The sequence below is a fragment of the Topomyia yanbarensis genome, chromosome 3 (genome assembly GCF_030247195.1).
Source record: "Topomyia yanbarensis strain Yona2022 chromosome 3, ASM3024719v1, whole genome shotgun sequence".
Classification (NCBI taxonomy): domain Eukaryota; kingdom Metazoa; phylum Arthropoda; class Insecta; order Diptera; family Culicidae; genus Topomyia; species Topomyia yanbarensis.
In genome coordinates, this window is record NC_080672.1 from 213,557,921 (window position 1) to 213,576,910 (window position 18,990).

Below are 18,990 nucleotides of genomic sequence, written 5' to 3' on the forward strand. Positions count from 1 at the left end.
CGGATTCGCGTTGGCACTCTCACACAGGTTGTCGAAACACGCTCTCTTGCTGCTTTTAATAGCCTTGTTAAGGGCTAATTTCGCAACTCGAAACACTTCACGGCGGTTCTCTCTTGCATCTTCGGTGCGAGCTCTTTGCATCCTACGTCTAGCTCTGAGACAGGCTGACCGTAGAGCTGCAATCTCGGCACTCCACCAGTATACCGGGCATCTACCGTTTCTTGGCAGTGTTTTTCTCGGCATAGTGGCGTCGCACGCGCGTGATAGAACAGCTACCAGCGCATCCCCGCTTAGACTGTCGGTGTTGGCCTCCAGTCCCAGGGCCGCGGTGAAAGCTTCGCTGTCGAAGTGATTGGACTTCCACCCGCGTACCTGACAGGGATCTCCCGCCCTCGGATGCTGCACACCATAGTTGATCTTAAAGCGGATTGCTAAATGATCGCTATGGGTGTAGCCTTCGTCTACCCTCCATTCCATGCCTGGAGCCAGACTCGGGCTGGCAAAGGTCAAATCAATCCACGCCTCCACTCCGTTTCTACGGAATGTACTAGCGGAGCCATCATTAGCTAGCACAGTATCGAGTTTCGCAAACGCTTCCATTAGCGCTTGACCCCTGCTATTTGTACAGCGCCTGCCCCACTCCACTGCCCAAGCGTTGAAGTCTCCCGCTATTACTACCGGTTTCCGGCCCACGAGGTCCGACGAGAGCCTGTCGATCATCTGGTAGAACTGTTCTATTGGCCACCTTGGTGGGGCGTAGCAGCTGCAATAGAACACACCATTGATCTTGGCAATCGCCACACCCTCGGCGGAGGGGTGTATTACCTCTTGAACCGGGAACCTTCCCGTTGTACAGATTGCCACCATTCCAGACCAGTCCGACACCCAATTGCCGTTGCCGGCAGGGATGCTGTACGGGTCTGATAAGAGGGCGACATCTGTCCTCGACTCCGAGACCGACTGCCACAGCAGCTGTTGGGCTGCTGCACAATGGTTAAGATTTAGCTGTGTGACTCTCACGGCTTCTTCTTATTTAACTCGCCGAAGGGACACGAAGGTCCGCCCATAGCATGTTTATGGGCTTGCTTCTTAGCGGTGCAGATAAGGCACTTATATGCCTTAGTGCACCCCCGCTCTTTATGCCCCTCCTCGCCGCAGCGACGACATAGCTTGCTCCTGTCTATGCCTTTGCATTCGTAAGCTTTATGGCCGGATTCTAGGCACCGATAGCACCTGTCCACTGAAGGCGGCTGGGGTATACTAATAGGGCATACCGACCAGCCGATCTTCAGCTTCCCTTTCTCGGTTACCTTTTTGGCATCCGCATTCAGTAGCCTGAGGTAGGCTACTTGGGTGCCAGAGGGTCCGTCCCTCAATCGCACAGAGGCCCGCTCGATTGTGACGCCGCATTGCTCCTTGACGGCTGCGACGACGTCTTCTGCGGTCGTGAACTCGTCCAAGTGCTTGCACTGGAGAGTTGTTTCCGCACCTAGCGACCTGATTTGGGCGCCCTCACCAAGGACCTCTTGGGCCAAGTCCTTATATACTGCACTTGATTGTGCGCCTCGCTTCAGCACCAGGAGCATCTCTCCCGTATTGGTGCGTCTTACGCTACGCACATCCTGCCCAAGGGCCGAGAGACTTTCGGCCGCCTTCATCGATTTAAGGACATCGGCGTATTTGTCCTTGTCGGTTTTTAACCACAAGGCTTCGCCTCTGTCCTTGGCCTTCCTCGCAGGCCGCGGTACCTCCGGTTTCGGTGCCGGCTTTTTCTTGGTGACCAGCGTCCAGGGGTTTGAGCCCCCCTGCCCCGGTCGTGCCGGGTTGCTGGTACCATCGCTCTCCACAGCGAGGTCACTCTCGCCCTCGCTTACCTCACCCAGGCGGCGTTTGACCTTGACGGTTGCACGCCGAGTGGTGTCGGTTTTGGCACCCTCTCCTGGCGACTTCCTAGGGCGCTTCGCATTCGATGCCGTCTTGCGATTGCCCTTTCCTTTTCCCTTCGAGGGGAACTCGGTCGCCGCTCCGATCGACGTGGCTGCTCCGTAGAAGGTAAAGGCCACTGTCTGTGAACCTCTATTGACCTTCTCTCTTTCCTCCCTATTGGAGGCCACTGTCTGGGTTTCTCTGTCAGGCCTCTCCCGACATTCCACCCTCTCAACATATGCCTGCTGTTCCTGTCTTGCGACACGAACAGCTTTCCGGAGCTCCAGAAGGCTCAACTTCAACTCCTTGGCTATGTTCTGCTTTGCGCTAGCGAAGTCGATTATAGAATCGAGTTGCTTCGCTACTTTGTGCATCGCAGCTATTGGCCCCTCCGATGCATTGGTAGGGGTATTGCCTACCGCTGCTGGGGGGTCACTGGTGCTTTCGGGTGCAGCACTCATCGCTCCACTACTCTCCCCACGGGGGGGAGACCTCGCCAAACCACCTCTTGCGAAGGGGTTTGGAACCTCCGTCTGTTTGTTTTTATTTTTATTTGCCTCCATGTATAGTCCCACGAGTAGCGCGACAAATATATGTCCGCCACGCCAGAGCTCCGCATTAGCGTGGTAAGGGACGCTTACTGTGGGGGTTGCCCAGGTACCCCACAGGCTCCGTTAACGATCGAGCATCTTTTTCACCCCCTCGATCACTCATCCCTCGGCACGGGTCGCTTCACGCCTTGGAATTGGGGTTATGCCCTACCTTGCTTTACGTGGTGATCTCGGCCCGGATCATCATGTGTGTATGTGTGTGTGTATGTGTGTGTGTGTATGTATGTGCGTATGTGTCAAATAATGTCACTCATTTTTCTCAGAGATGGCTGGACCGATTTGCCCAAACTTAGTCTCAAATGAAAGGTTCAACCTTCCCATCGGCTGCTATTGAATTTTGGATCGATCGGAATTCTGGTTCCGGAATTACGGGTTTCAGAGTGCGGCCACACAGAAATTTCTCATAAAAACTATAGGAAAAATTAAAAATAGAATTTTTATTTTTGATGCTAAATGTATTCAAGGTGCATAAAACGTCGAGATTTGATGCAAACACGAAAAAAATTTGACGAAGATTCACTTTTTTGGATTTTGCACATTTTTGCCTTTCTCATATAGAAAGGTTATGCAATCACTCTGAAAAACGTCAACGTAATCCCGTGTAACGTGTAATCCCGACTAGCATAAGGTTTCTGGATTTTAACAGGGGCGTAGTTGATGGTTTACGGAGAGGGGTTACACCCCCCCTCTACTGTTCACTCCCCTCCTTTAAAAATCTCCTTAAATCACCCCTCAGACCACCACCTCATACCCCTCCCTTTCAACCCTATCATCTTTAAACCACCACTATATCACAAAGCATACCAATTTAAGCTGGGGAGTCGTTCGTTCATGGGACTTTCGCCCTCTTCACATACCCACCCCCGCATGACAAAATGAGTTTGCAAGCAGATAACATTGATCTAATGCTGATTAGGCTAATGGAGTATGATATTTTTTTGTTTCAAGTGTTTCACCGTCGACACGTAGCTCATCAAGTTCATGGCTGGCATGCCATTGTGTAGAAGTGCAAAGTGTACTAAGAATGTAATGGACATTTCCACAATTATGTTGAACATAAAAAGCCTCCGTCCCATAGTTTAGAGAAATGAGAAAGGCACAATTGCACCGCTAGGTGGATTAAAACAGGTTTTTTAGGTTTACTAATGCATCGAACCAACTTGATAGCTTCTTTTTGTTAGCAGACATTTTTTTTCAGGCCGAAATTGAAATTGCAAATTAACTGCATGAAATTGTAAAAAAAACACTGTAGAAATGTTACTAGAGCAAACCGTTGAAGCAACAAATAGAATAAGAAAAGGGTTCTAAGTGAGAAGTATTTAACTTAAAAGTAAAAAAAAATAATGTAATCAATTTTTGGAGTAGGTACAATTACGTTTGTTAAACACATAATTCAGCTAAAAGTCAAAGGTTGTATGTATAACAAATGACAAATGTATAGGTAGAATCAACCTTTTGAAGACATGTAGTGCAACTTAATGATTAAAGATAATAGTATTGGTAAAAGCATCATTTATTCAACTCGTAATTCAGTCTAATTAAGATGGTTGAATAAAAGCATTGATGCTGTCGCTGCAACATTTGTTAGTAGTGTACTGCCCATAAAAGCATAAGAGTCCCATATGGATTTTTGACGAAAATGAGTTATCTGTTAGATTGTATTCTGTATCACAACTGAATCACAATGAACAAATAAGATTACCAGGTTTGTTATGAAAATACCGAAAAAATACCAAAACATGGTTGTCCCACCCATAAGGCTCAATGAGAATGTAAATCTTCAATAGTGTTTTTCTCGGCTTGCTGTTTTTCAATATGGGACTCTTATGCTTTTATGGGCAGTATAGTTCAGCCTAGTTTGAATTATACTACTAACAAATGTTGCATGGAGATTAAATAGGCTGAATAAACTGTCAATGTTTAAATAGTTCAGCGAAAGTATTATTCAGCTTAAATAGCCTTTAATCTGCTTTTAATCAGCAAGTAGTCTTATAGTTCAGCTCCTAATGTTTGTTGTTGGGCATCTTCCCGTTATCGACACACCTAATATTTTTTGCTTTTTGAACTCTTTAATTGCGAATGGACCACCTTTGCATCCATTGATTCTAATAAATGATGACTTTTGTAAATTCAAACTGATCTTAGAGTACATACTATAGGAGTTTGAATTTTGAAGCATCAAATCGAACTCGTTTTCGTTCTTAACAAATATGGTCGGATCATCTGCATGAGCAGTGACAGTTACAAATTTGTCGAATACCAGAATACCACCGATGCTACTTTGTAGTTTACATAACAAAGGCTCTATGTAAATAACAAACAGCACCATACTCATGGGGCATCCCTGTCTAACTGAAGACTTTACATTAACCTCTTTAGAGATAAATCCATTATATAAAACTGTTGAATAAAGATTTTTCAAACACGCTATTAGCTTTTCAGGAAATCCATATTTTAGAAGTATATTCCATAAAAATTTATAATCGGCACCGTCAAAGGCTTTTTGCAGGTCGAGACTTACAAGAAATCCTCGAGCTCGTTTATTCTGACTTGCTCTTGTTATCAATCTACGAATATTCTTTAGGTTATCTATGTACGATTTTCTGGGCGAGCATGCCATTTGCTCTGAACCAACAATTTTCTCCTAATAAAGTAATTATTCTATTGGCTATTATTTTTGTGAAAAATTTGTAGTCTGCATTTAGTAAACTTATTGGCCTATAATTTTAAAGTTTAGTGGAATCTCCCGTTTTGAAAATTAGTGTAATTATCCCGGCTGTAAACTCTTTTGGCGGTACAATATTACCTTGTAAATAGACATTATACACATTAATTATTTCATCTTTCAGTATGTCAAGGTGGCTCAAGTAAAATTCGTACGTCAACCCGTCAGGACCTGGTGATTTCTTCTTGGTACAGGTTTTTAGTGTGTTCACTAATTCCTCTTCGGTTACCGGAGCAATAAGCATCCTTCGATCACCATCATTCAATTTTTTATCAACATTTTCTAACGATTTTTTAATTCCTTTATTTGACACGGTTCAATGCGTTAGCTTAGAGGAGCCATGGGTCTTTTATATATTTACAAGTTGTAAAAAATAAAAATCACAGTAAGTTTTATTGTGTGCCTGTAAGATCCTGTACGCTCAATTTGCTATTGCAAGCGGAGATCTTTTTTCGTGTCGAAAAGATGTTCCTTCTCTCGCCAACTTTGGGGTTATCCATGTCTCTCTCGTTGTCGTTTACGTCCGTATCATCATCGTGATTACTTCTTTGATACTCGCGATCAGATGTTCTTCCTGGCTTCTTGCCCTTGCAGGTCACGAATGTGAACACTCCATCCTTGGTGGTAGCTTCTTCACTGGTGGTATTAGTTGTTGAATTTGAAGATCTTTATGTAGTTTTAGCAGTTGTCATTATTGCCTGAACAGCAGCCACAAATTTGGCAACCGTTTGTGGTTCAAGTAAAGATATTGGAGCTTGAGTGTTGGCATTTATTTCTGCAGCTGAGTTTTCCTCAGCTGTTTCTGGGCAGGGTTGTTCGTAGTGTGCCGTTTGTTCACAGAATTGGTACGTATTAGTTTGTCCTTGCTATGTACAGAGAGTTCGCTGTGTAATGGTATCACCCCCTTCTGTTTTGTACTGCAGGGTAAGGTAGGAGGGGATGGGTTGGTCTACCCGCATTCTTACCACAAAGACACCATTTAAAATACCTGGGAAGTAGTTTCTCCATGTGTTCTCCGTAATAGATTCCATTGCTCCAAAATACGACATGAATCTTTTAATTGCCACTTTGCAAGTAAGTGGAGATAAATCATGTAATTTAACTTCAATATTTCCATTATCCATGTATATAGGGATCTTGATTTCAGCGTTGTCACAGACAAGCACGTGCTTAAAATTGTTCTGCGAAATTAAACTTTTCGCCTGGGCGAACTTGGTGAAGGTTTTCAGCACCGCATGCCTGACGTGCTCAAGCTGTATGAAGGTGACTTCCGAAAGCCGAAGCTGTATTTTCACCTTCAGCAGATGTGCGTCTTATGCGAAAAAAACCTGAAGTCAATGGCCACTAGGTTAGGCCGAATAATAACGTTTTGTTGATGAGACTCAGTCATCTTGATAGATCACGCAAGAATAAAAATAACGGTATCCTTTGTTCTTCAGACAATGCGCACAAGTAACTGTTTTTTTTTTCGTTCGCTCTGCACTGGCTCGGACAGAAGCAGGAGCACACTCAGTATCGTGACCGCTGTCTTTGATGGTTGAAAATAGACTGATTTTCTAACGGGTTGTTTCCTTCTGCTAGTTCAACAGTTTCATAGGCATCGATAAGGTTGGTAAAGTAATCAATAATTATATCGATTAATCGCATTGGATCAGCGGTAATTTCGTTACAATAATTTAATTTGAGATATGTGCCTATACGCCTAATTTGCGATGCCACTTGAAAAACACTTATTTTTTCATCGGCAAACAATGATTGTGAATTATTTTTATATGATAACGTTGCCATCCTCTGCGATTCAAGTTCCATTAATTCTGACTTTGCAATTTTGATATCGTCTCCCACGTCATCCCCCAAAATATATTCCTCAGTTAAGTTGTTTAATTTGAAATGAATAGCGTTTTTACTTTCATAAATCTTTTTGTTGAGGTTCCAGAATCTCGTTTTTGTATGAACTTCGGCAGTTTCGCTTGAAGCCAAAATTCCACCAGGCGTTTCGATCGGTACTGTAGATGTGTCTGTTCTTTAAGTTTTGGAATTCACTAGCGAAGGTTTCTTTCACTTGTTCTCTGTCAATTAGATACTGATGATTTATTTCATGTGCAGTGTCGTCGACCACGCAGGGCCAAATCATCTTTTCCTACTTTTAGTTTCAACATAACTGCCCTATGATCTGAAAATGCTACTGTTATTGTGTTTGTTTGAGTTACGCTGGTAATCATGGACAAGGGAGCGTAAAATCGGTCAATTCTGGAAGCTGTGTTACCCCTTAGGAAAGCAAATTCTTGTTCTTTTTGTATAGTAAGATATTTTTGAAATCAAGAGCGTTGATAACACTTTTCAAACATTATGAATAATTTCACTATGCAGTTGAAATCGCCACCCAGCACAGTAGATGCCCCTGTTTTATTTAAATGCACAGCTAAATCGTTTTTGAACATCTCATCACGTTCCTTGCGCTTATCAGTTCCTGAATAAGCAAACAACCCAACAAACATTTCGTGGTTTTTTAAACATTTTAACAGTTGCTTTATTCAGCTCTAGCTGAATATTGGAGGTATACGTGTAATCATATATCGTTTATTCCACCCTTAAACATCCGGGATTTGGAGAATTTATTCAGCTTGTCTGATTAAGACACATTAAAGAACAATTCTTCAGCATGTATACAGCCTGAAGAAAGCCACAGTTCAGCTTCATCAATAAACCTTTTTGTTACCGATATTCAGCTGAGAAAATTATAGTAGAAAAATTATTAAAAAAGACATTTATTTCAAGTTACACACGCTATCAATCTCTTTAGAAGCCATATACTTTTATTAGTGTTACGTTACAATTAGAGAAAATTGTATTACCTTGTTGGAAGTCATATCACGTACCTGGATCCGAACCAGCAACCTGTTGAATACTAAGCACTTACCTTACTGTCTGCACCAATCTGCCACTAGGTTAGGCCGAATAATAACGTTTTGTTGATGAGACTCAGTCATCTTGATAGATCACGCAAGAATAAAAATAACGGTATCCTTTGTTCTTCAGACAATGCGCACAAGTAACTGTTTTTTTGTTCGCTCTGCACTGGCTCGGACAGAAGCAGGAGCACACTGAGTATCGTGACCGCTGTCTTTGATGGTTGAAAATAGACTGATTTTCTAACGGGTTGTTTCCTGTTGAATACTAAACACTTACCTTACTGTCTGCACCATTCTTGCATACATCGAATGCTTAAGATTTCACCGATGTACCGAAAAGTCTAGGCTGATGAATAGAGTCTGTACAAAGACTACACTAGCCTTCTATAGATTTGAGTGAATCTAGTTGGCTTGGGTTCGAATTCTATCCTACCATAATTTTTTATGCGATAATTTTTAGAACATTCGGAAATTTTAAATTAGACAATTTACTAATTTCAAAAAACTAATGATTGTAGACGTTTTTGTATCCAATATGAGGACTTACGGATGTCACAAAAATTTTAGACAAGTAAAAATGAGTGGCATATTAAAGTGGTGGTAACTGAATGATAGATTGAAGCCAATTATAATTCTAAGGTGGCAATCTCCTTGATTTATTTGCCATACCATTTAGCAAATGGTCCATGGAAACAATTCTGGTGTCAAAAATTTACAGCATCGTTCGAACAAAAATTTTCTCTTGTGTTCAATAAGTAAACCCGACCGCGCTTGTGATACCGAATATGTTGAAGCACACTGTAGCTCAGTTTTTTCTATCCTCGAAGATGCTAACGCTGTTGATGATATCATGGTACTAGGAGATTTTAATCTTCCTAGCATTTCATGGAAATCTTCCCGTAATGGATTTCTTTATCCGGATTCGCACCATTCCACAGTGGTCGCAATGGTACCAAAACGTGCGTTTAATTAATGGTGCTCTAGGAGTTGCTTTTAGCGATTTGGTGTGTTAGAAAAACTTTTTCAGAATGGAAGCCCCCTTCTTTTGATGTATACTGAATTGTGATTAATCCACCTAAAAGTGAGATAGAAAATTTATTTCCACTAACTTTTAAGATAGAGGCACGATGTCAATGACAAAGTTATAGTAAATTCTATTGCGAGAAAACTTGTTGAACGTGCAAACTCTCCAAAATGTAATGGTGTTGAGATAAAGCACGTTGTTTGTGGGAGGCACCCAAAAAATCATTTTTTTATTATAACTTTTTTCTGAGATTTTTGCAATTCTTCAAATGTTCTATGAAGTTGTTGAAATTAAGAAATTGCAGATATTTGTCGAAGACGTCAACAATTTTTACTTCAAAACTTAAGAGTTATTAAATAAAATGGGTTAAAAATACCGCCATTTTGAATGATAATTACTAAGAGATGTGGAAATATGTGGAAGACATTTCGATTCCATGAGAAAGACAGTGAAAAGTACTATAAGAAAAAATCCTACTCACAACGGGCATCCACTGGCCTATATATAAAAAATACTTTTCGGCAATGCATGTTTTTCATTTTGTAACAAAATAATTATGACATTTTAAGCATAACTTTTTATACCAATTGTTTCTATGTGTTATTCTATTCTACGAATATTCTAAAAAATCTTTGGAAATGTCAAAGTACACATATGAATCCAAAACTCTTAGCTCTGTAGTCTCCAACTTACGAATTATTCCTAAACTAGCACAACAACAGAAGTGATCAACTAAAAAATGTGCAAAAATTTTTGGCTGTCTTTACAAGAATAAAAACCATTACAAACAGTATTAGGGTTACTGCGCCCTAATTCATCTTAGCTCCTCTATTCATCCCACCCATTGGAACTCATTAGTTAGATAAGTATTTGCTATCTCTATTCAACGCATTGACTCAAAAAGTCTAACTGTACTGCTACTTATGAACGAAGGAAAGATGGTGATACTTACTTAAGCGCAATCCAGTCACTCTAAGTCGAGTTATCAACGAAATATTGTGACATCCCGACTAATGAGATGGATAAGGACTCGTCTACCCTATATGCAGTTCTCATGAAACGATTACGTGGCCGTAATTGTCAATAATTCTTTTGCAAGCACGCATTGAATGATTAAATATTTGAAATTAACCCTCAAAAAGGCAAGCGAAAATTGTGACTTCATAAAGCATCGCTTCTAAGACGCAATGAAATCAAGAGCCTCTTTTTTGTCGTTTTACCGGTGAGAGAATCGAAAGCCCGAAAACGCTCGATCAATTGTATTTCCAATTACAAGTTCATTGAAACTAGGGAACTGTAACTAGCCGAGCCTCTGAGACCCCTTGCCTTTTTGACGGTTAAAATTTGACAGAGATGCAATATATAGGTGAAAATATTTTTCTAAAGATTTTCTGGCAAGTCGGATCCTAAGTAGCAACTCTGACTACACAGTCGTTTCGTGAAAATGATATCTAATACTCTTTGCTATGGTTCATTCTCATGAAAATACAGTAAACCTTTTTGGACGTCTCTAGTGTTCACTTTACAAATCCTGTTAATTTATGAATAGTTTCAGATAACAGAAATTCAAAGTTCACGATTTATATGTGTATTTATTACTCTCAATGATTTTTTAGAATATTCGACACATAGAAAAAAATCACTAAAAATTTATGTTGAAAAAGTTGTACTTATTTTGTTACAAAATGAAAAACATGCATTGTCGGAAAGTATTTTTATATACAGGCCGGTGGATGCCCGCTGTGAGTAGGATTTTTTCTTATAGTACTTTTCACTGTCTTTCTCATAGAATCGAAATGTCTTCCACATATTTCCACATCTCTTAGTAATTGTCATTCAAAATGGCGGTATTTTTAACCCATTTTATTTAATAACTCTTAAGTTTTGAAATAAAAATTGTTGACGTCTTCGACAAATATCTGCAATTTCTTAATTTCAACAACTTCATAGAACATTTGAAGAATTGCAAAAATCTCAGAAAAAAGTTATAATAAAAAAATGATTTTTTGGGTGCCTCCCACAAACAACGTGCTTTATCTCAACACCATTACATTTTGGAGAGTTTGCATGTTCAACAAGTTTTCTCACAATAGAATTTACTATAACTTTGTCATTGACATCGTGCCTCTATCTTAAAAGTTAGTGTAAATAAATTTTCTATCTCACTTTTAGGTGGATTAATCACAATTCAGTATACATCAAAAGAAGGGGGCTTCCATTCTGAAAAAGTTTTTCTAACACACAAAATCGCTAAAATCAACTCCTAGAGCACCATTAATTAAACGCACGTTTTGGTACCATTGCGACCACTGTGCATTCCGTTCTCCACCCATGTGCAGTGAGGCTACTTGACAGCCATAGCTTAGCCACGTTACTACAAATCAATCCTATTGCCAATGAGAATAGCCGCCATCGCGATCTTTGTTTTGTCGGCGATCAGGTTTCCGCCACATCAATAGTGACGGCTCCCTCTCCCCTAGTAAAGCCAATGCCACATCATCCTCCACTGATCACCACTATTGATAGCTCTGTGGTGCATGACTTCGATATATTACCGCTTTCTGTCTCCTACAATTTCCGTAAAGCTGATCATCGCAGTATCGCAGACATTCTTTCCACCATCGATTGGGAAAATATTCTAGACCCCGAAGATGTTGAAACCGGAATTCAAACCTTTTCAAACGTTCTGGTGTACGCTATTGACAGGCACGTTCCAAAGAAAGCTCACCATCGACAAACCGGCACTCCATGGCAAACGAGTACACTGCGATGGCTGAAGTCTATAAAGAGAGCTGCCCTGCGGAGGTTTACCAAGTATCGCACAATATCACTCAGAGACTATTACGTCAGTCTCAACCGTACATACGTACGCCAGCTAACACTGCTTCTATCGATATCAGCAAAATATTCAGCGTAATCTCAAGTCGCATTCTAACCGTTTCTGGAAATATATGAACGAGCAGCGCAAGGAATCAGGACTGCCGCCGTCTATGACATTCAATGGGAATAAATGGTAGTGTTTTGCAGTGGTTTCGATCTTACCTCACAGACCGAGAGATAGCAGTTGTCATAGGAGATTGTCAGGACCCTATATTTACTTCTACGTCAGGAATACCTCAAGGAAGCCACTTGGGACCGTTGATGTTTCTGATATACTTCAATGATGTACATCTAATTCTGAAGACTCCCTGATTGTCCTTCGTGGATGATCTCAAGATTTTTCGCATAATTCGTACAATTGAAGATTGCAGATTTCTCCAACAGCAGCTTCAAGCCTTTGCTGACTGGTGTACCATGAACCGCACGTATGTAAACCCGAAGAAGTGCTCGGTAATATTATTTTCACGGAAAAAGGATTCGATCCAATTTAAGTACCGTCTTCTAGAAACCAAAATCGAACGCGTCAGTCACGTGAAGGACCTGGGAGTAATTCTGGATTCTTAACTTACGTTCAAACAACACGTCTCCTATACAGTCGGTAAAGCGTCACGAGCGCTAGGATGCATCGTCAGGATAGCCAAAAATATTACTGATGTTTATTGTCTTAAATCGCTGTGCTGCGCTTTATCCCGATCAATCCTAGAATATTGCCCTGAAGTGTGGAGCCCAAACTACAATAACGGCGTTGAGAGAATTGAAAGCGTACAGCGTCGCTTTTTATGTTTCGCGCTCCGTAGATGGCCGTGGAGAGATCCTGTCCGATTACCCAGCTATGAAAACCGGTGTCAACTGATTCAACTGGAACCTCTTTATGTTCGAAGGAATACAGCAAGAGCTTTGTTCATCGCCGACACTTTGAAAGGTATATATATATATATATATATATATATATATATATATATATATATATATATATATATATATATATATATATATATATATATATATATATATATATATATATATATATATATATATATATATATATATATATATATATATATATATATATATATATATATATATATACATATATATATATATATATATATATATATATATATATATATATATATATATATATATATATATATATAGATGCCCCAGCTATATTGGAACAAATTAATTAATATAAACGTCGCACCACGAACATTATGCAACAACATTATGCTTCGATTACCATTCAGACGCACTAATTATAGTATGCATGGAGCCATCACTGGTCTACAAAGGATTTTCAACCAGGTTGCTTCAGCTTTCGATTTCAACGTGTCTAGACAAACTTTGCGTTAGCGATTTTCTAGACTTTTTAATCAATCTTTTAACCACATTAGACTTTTTTACCGTTTTTGTGAATTATTGACCACTATTTGCGTATATGACTTGAATGTTAGTAATAAGCTTATTATTAAGACCAACACCATTGGGGCTTCGGAATGCCTGTTGGTGTATAAGACTAATAAAGAGTAATAAAGAATAAACAGACCATTTTGAATTAAAAGGGCGCGTATGATTTGGCAAGCTTTTACATTGAAAAACTGTAAATCGTTGGTTTCACATGCTGAAAGCTCAGTAGATATAACACAACAAAATAAATTTGCTGTTGTTATTGCTTCTAAACCATAATATATTGTTTATTGTTTATGTTTATTACCTTCACCAACAGGCCCCTTGACCCCAATGGTGGTTGCTTAAACTAATTACATTTTAAAATGGACAACATTTTCACTTTTATCGCATTCCGCGTCCTGTTGAAGTCAAAGGCCGTCGCCACACTGTTAAAAATTCGTTGGAGTCCGGTAACAGCGCTCTGGCAACCATAGTTGGTTCTCCTGAACGGAACTCGCAGAAGGGAGTTATTGCGTAGAGCTCGAACGCGGGCTTGAAGATCCAGACGTCCGAGGATTGTAGGGCAATCCACTCTGGCAGAGAGTAAGTCCGAGACGAACAGGGCTCGAGAGCAGTCCCTCCGAATGCTGCGTGTATCGAAGTGTTTTATTGTTTTATTTGGGAGCAGGGAAAAGCCCGCTGGAGCTGAAATCCTTTCAATCTCGTTCTCCAGCAGGCATAAAACCTCCTCATCTTTTGTACCAACAGATTACAAACATCCAAATGATACATATAAACGATTCACTATAACTAATACTACGAGTACAATATTTACGCTTACAAACTAACACTGAGATTATTATCGATATGACAGGGTATTATGGAACAATCGCTTTACAACATCTCGGGACAAGTGAAAATCAAAGACATTAGAACAACGATTGAATAGACGACACATACTAGCAAATGGCTCATTATACCCGTAATTGGTCCTGGCATAAGGTATTCTTAAAAAGGGATGAAATCGAAGACTACGAGGTTGAATATTGAAATCCACATATTGTAGGAGATTAGAGCAATCAATTCGTGATTGTAGCAGGTCAGCAATGAAAACAGCTCGTCGAACGGACAGCAGGTCGAGATTAATAAGTTGACAGCGGTCCTGGTAACTCGGGAGGTTTAGTGGATCTCTCCATGGAAGTCGACGAAGAGCGAAACGAATAAATTTGCGTTGAATAGCTTCTATGCGCTGGATATCGATTTGGTAATATGGTGCCCAAATAACAGCACCATATTCAAGCGTTGAACGAACCAGAGCACAGTAAAGTGCCTTTAAGCAGTATATATCGTCGAAGTTCTTCGAAACACGAAAAATAAACCCCAGTAACTTAGAGGCCTTGGAAATTGTATATTCTATGTGATCCTTAAAATTCATTTTAGAGTGTAGTAGAATCCCCAAGTCTTTTACGGATGACTCTCGCTTGAGAATGGTTTGCGAAATCTTGTAGTCATATTTAATTATCGTGCGTTTGCGGGAGAAAGAGATAACGGAACATTTTGAAGGATTCAATACCATCCTATTTACGCTGCACCAATTTGAAAAAAATATCCAGCTGTGTCTGCAGAAAATCGGTATCTTCAGAATCTTTGATTAGATGAAATAGTTTGAAGTCGTCGGCGAATGACAACTTAAAGCATTTCAATGAAAAGTTTAAATCATTTAGATAGAGTAAAAATATGAAGGGTCCAAGATGACTTCCCTGTGGGACCCCAGAGGTCACTTCGAATGGCATGGTTGAGCAGTCTCCAATTTTCACAGTCATGTCACGACCAGTCAGATATGACTGGATCCAAGCCAGAAAGGAACCATTGAACCCAAGCCTATCGAACTTGGCCATTGCTATCTGGTGATTTATCTTATCGAAAGCAGCAGAGAAATCGGTATATATGCTGTCAACCTGAAGTCGTGCTTGTAAGGACTTGATGATGAAAGATGTATAGCAAACAAGGTTTGTTGAAGTTGACCGTTTGGGCATAAAACCATGCTGGGTATCAGATATGTATCTAGAGCAGTTGTGAGTGATGAATTGGAGCACAATAATTTCAAATAGCTTAGATACTGCACATAAGGCAGCTATCCCGCGATAGTTTGATATAAGGCATTTGTTCCCTTTTTTAAACACGGGAAAAATGTATTAGCTGGCAACGGGAAAGGTGTATTGGCTGGCAACGGTTTTCTTAGCTCGGCAGCTGAAATCTGTTTCGCCATGGGAGATGACGAAGGGCGAAGCGTATGAACCTGCGTTGGACAGCCTCGATTCTGTCAATCCCGTTCTGGTAGTACGGATTCCAAACAGCTGAACAATATTCTAACGTTGAGCGGACCAACGCGCAGTAAAGCGATTTAAGACAATATACGTCCCTGAAGTTTTTCGCTATTCGGAAGATGAACCCAAGCTGTCGTGATGCCTTATCCACGATGTATGACGTATGTGGTTTGAATGTTAATGCCGAATCCATGATGACTCCGAGATCTTTGATGTGAGAGTGTCTTGGAATGCTCGAGCTGAAGAAATGGTAGTTAAACTGAGTCGGTTGGCGTTTCCGCGTGAACGTAACGATTGAGCATTTGCTCGGGTTTAAAACCATTCTGTTTAGATCACACCACGTACTAAAGCTGTTCAGTTCCCTCTGAAGAAGCTCGGCATCGGTTTTATCCCGTATTTGTTGAAAAATTTTCATGTCGTCGGCGAAAGAAAGGCGGGGTCCTTGTAATGTGAAATTGACGTCATTAAAGTAGAGGAGGAATATTACTGGACCGAGATGGCTTCCTTGTGGTATGCCGGATGTAGCGAAGAATGGTGCAGATAGACAGTCCTTAATGCTGATTTGGAGTTGCCTTCCATCGAGATAGGAACGAAACCAGCGCAGAAGTTGTCCATGAATGCCGAGTTTGTCCAGCTTCGCTATTGCAATATCATGGTTGATTTTGTCGAAGGCCGCAGATAGATCCATATAAATAGCATCGGTTTGCAATCCGTCAGCGAATCCATCAATTACATATGTTGTGAACGAGAGCAGGTTTGTCGTTGTCGATCGTTTAGGCATGAAACCGTGTTGGTCATCTGCAATGTAGTGTTTGCAGTGAAAGAAAATAGGATCTAACACAACCAACTCGAACAGTTTTGATACAGCACTTAAGCACGAGATTCCCCGATAATTGTCAATGCTCGATTTGTTTCCTTTTTTATGAACTGGAAACATATGCGCTGCTTTCCAGCAGGAAGGGAATGTACCAGTAGTGAGTGATAGCTCGAAGACTCGCCGAAGTGGTTCAAGAAGCCCGCTGATGCACTTTTTGACAAAAATCGAGGGAACACCATCTGGACCCGGAGAACAAGATGCTTTCAGTTTGGCATTTGCTGCAAGAATGGCAGCATTATCGACACAAATTCGGTTGATGGTTCGTCCTAGAGAAGGAGTTAAATTAGCGGCGGCAGCGACTTGTTGTGGTGGCAGGCGCTCGTTGGAAAAAACGCTTGAAAATTTGTCGGAGAACAGTTGGCAAATTTCCTTAGTGTCGGTACCTAAAACTCCATTAAACGACATACAAGATGGCAAACCGGATTCTTTTCGCTGCTCGTTAACATACTTCCAGAACGACTTGGGCTTGGATTTCAGTTGACGCTCGACGTTTCGCTGGTGTCTAAAAAAGGCGCGTCTACTTTGTTGTTTGTATTCGTGGTTGAGTTGGAAGTAGTGATTTCGTAATGCAAGTGTCTTATGCTTCGAGAATTTTTTAAATGCAGCTCGTTTGGCAGATTTTAAACGTCTAAGGACGGTTGATTGCCAGGGAGGGTGTTCATCGGTACTAATTGTTCGTTTTGGTACATGGCGGTCGATAAGGTAGTTAAGAATACTAGAAAACGTCATCGCTGCTTCGTTCGCGTCGTCATTGTTAATATTTTCGTCCCAGTTTATATCCAACAGCGTGCTAACGATGCTGTCGTAGTCAGCGTTTTTAAAATCGTAGACGATAGAGCTTGAGACGTCTTCAAAATTCACTCCTAGGTTACCAGCGAATACAAGATGTAGTGGGGGATGATGACGCACCTGCTTGACTAAAGGAGTCAGTGCAGTGCAGCAGTACGGAGCGCAGTCCCGGGTACTTACAAAGCAGAGGTCCAATGTACGTCCATTCTCGTTGGTGACATTATTAATTTGCCGAAGAGTTGCGCTGCTGTAGTTGTCCAAAATACAACTGGCATTGTTAATAAGCGCAGATTTTTCGATATCCAATCGTAGAAAACCATTACTTGCTTGGCACCACGTCAAGCCAGGTAAGTTGAAGTCGCCCAGTATAACGATATCATCAGACGGGGCGGCGATCGAGGCGATAAAAGAAACGGAGGAAAGATGTACATCGATCAGGCTGGAATCACGAATTCTGTCAGGTGGAAAATACACAACACACAGGAACAGATTGCGATCGGCAAGTTTCTCTGATATCCACACTTGCTTGGAGCTCGCCCACCGGTCATCGTTGATCACTCGGGATTTTATACCACGGCGAACGGCGATAAGCACACCAATATATGAAAACATCTCGATTGGAATATACCGAAACATTTAGAAAATATACTGTTTTCTCGCTTGAAAGATTTACGAGTACAGTTGTCGCCAATATAATAAGCATATGTTATTCCAGGGACTTTATAGTCCACAGATAGGCACTTTCTTCGAAATAGGAATGGGCGATGTAGAAACGAATTTTTCAAAATCGATGTTTGTTAACTTAAAAAATTGATCTGGTAAAATCGATGTTTGTTTCAAAATTGTCATGGAATCGAGATTTTTTAATTTTTTGTTTCTTACAGTCGATCTTTTTGTCTCGAAAAATCGAGAATGTCAGTATAAAACATTACTTATTACTCGACTGTGCGGGGATTTGGCTGGGTTCAACGAAGTATGTATGTATATGCAATTCCTTGGTATGAATTATTTTTTAGGTTTACTAATGCATCGAACCAACTTGATAGCTTCTTTTTGTTAGCAGACATCTTTTCATGCCGAAATTGAAATTTGCAAATTAACTGCATAAAATTGCAAGAAACACTGTAGAAATGTTACTAGAGCAATATTTACTTCTACGTCAACCGTTGAAGCTGTAATATAGAGCTTTATTTCAAGATTTCCTTTATTTAATTACTCTTTAATTGAATGTCCGTTCCTCACACTTATCGAGCCTCCACATAACGCGTGCACTCACCGTCACTGTCTAACACATTATATTATCTCCCTTCGTACCTGTGCTGCCAGTGTTCGTTTGCTGGTCAAGGTGTTTCCATTATATGTAGGTCTACCGAACAGGGCTGTGCGATCTGATCAAGATAGCTAGTTTACGAATGCACGTTTTACATTAGTTGTAAGATGCTACAGAAGCAACAAATAGAATAAGAAAAGGGTTCTAAGTGAGAAGTATTTCACTTAAAAGGAAAAAAAATAATGTGCGTGTATTGAAAC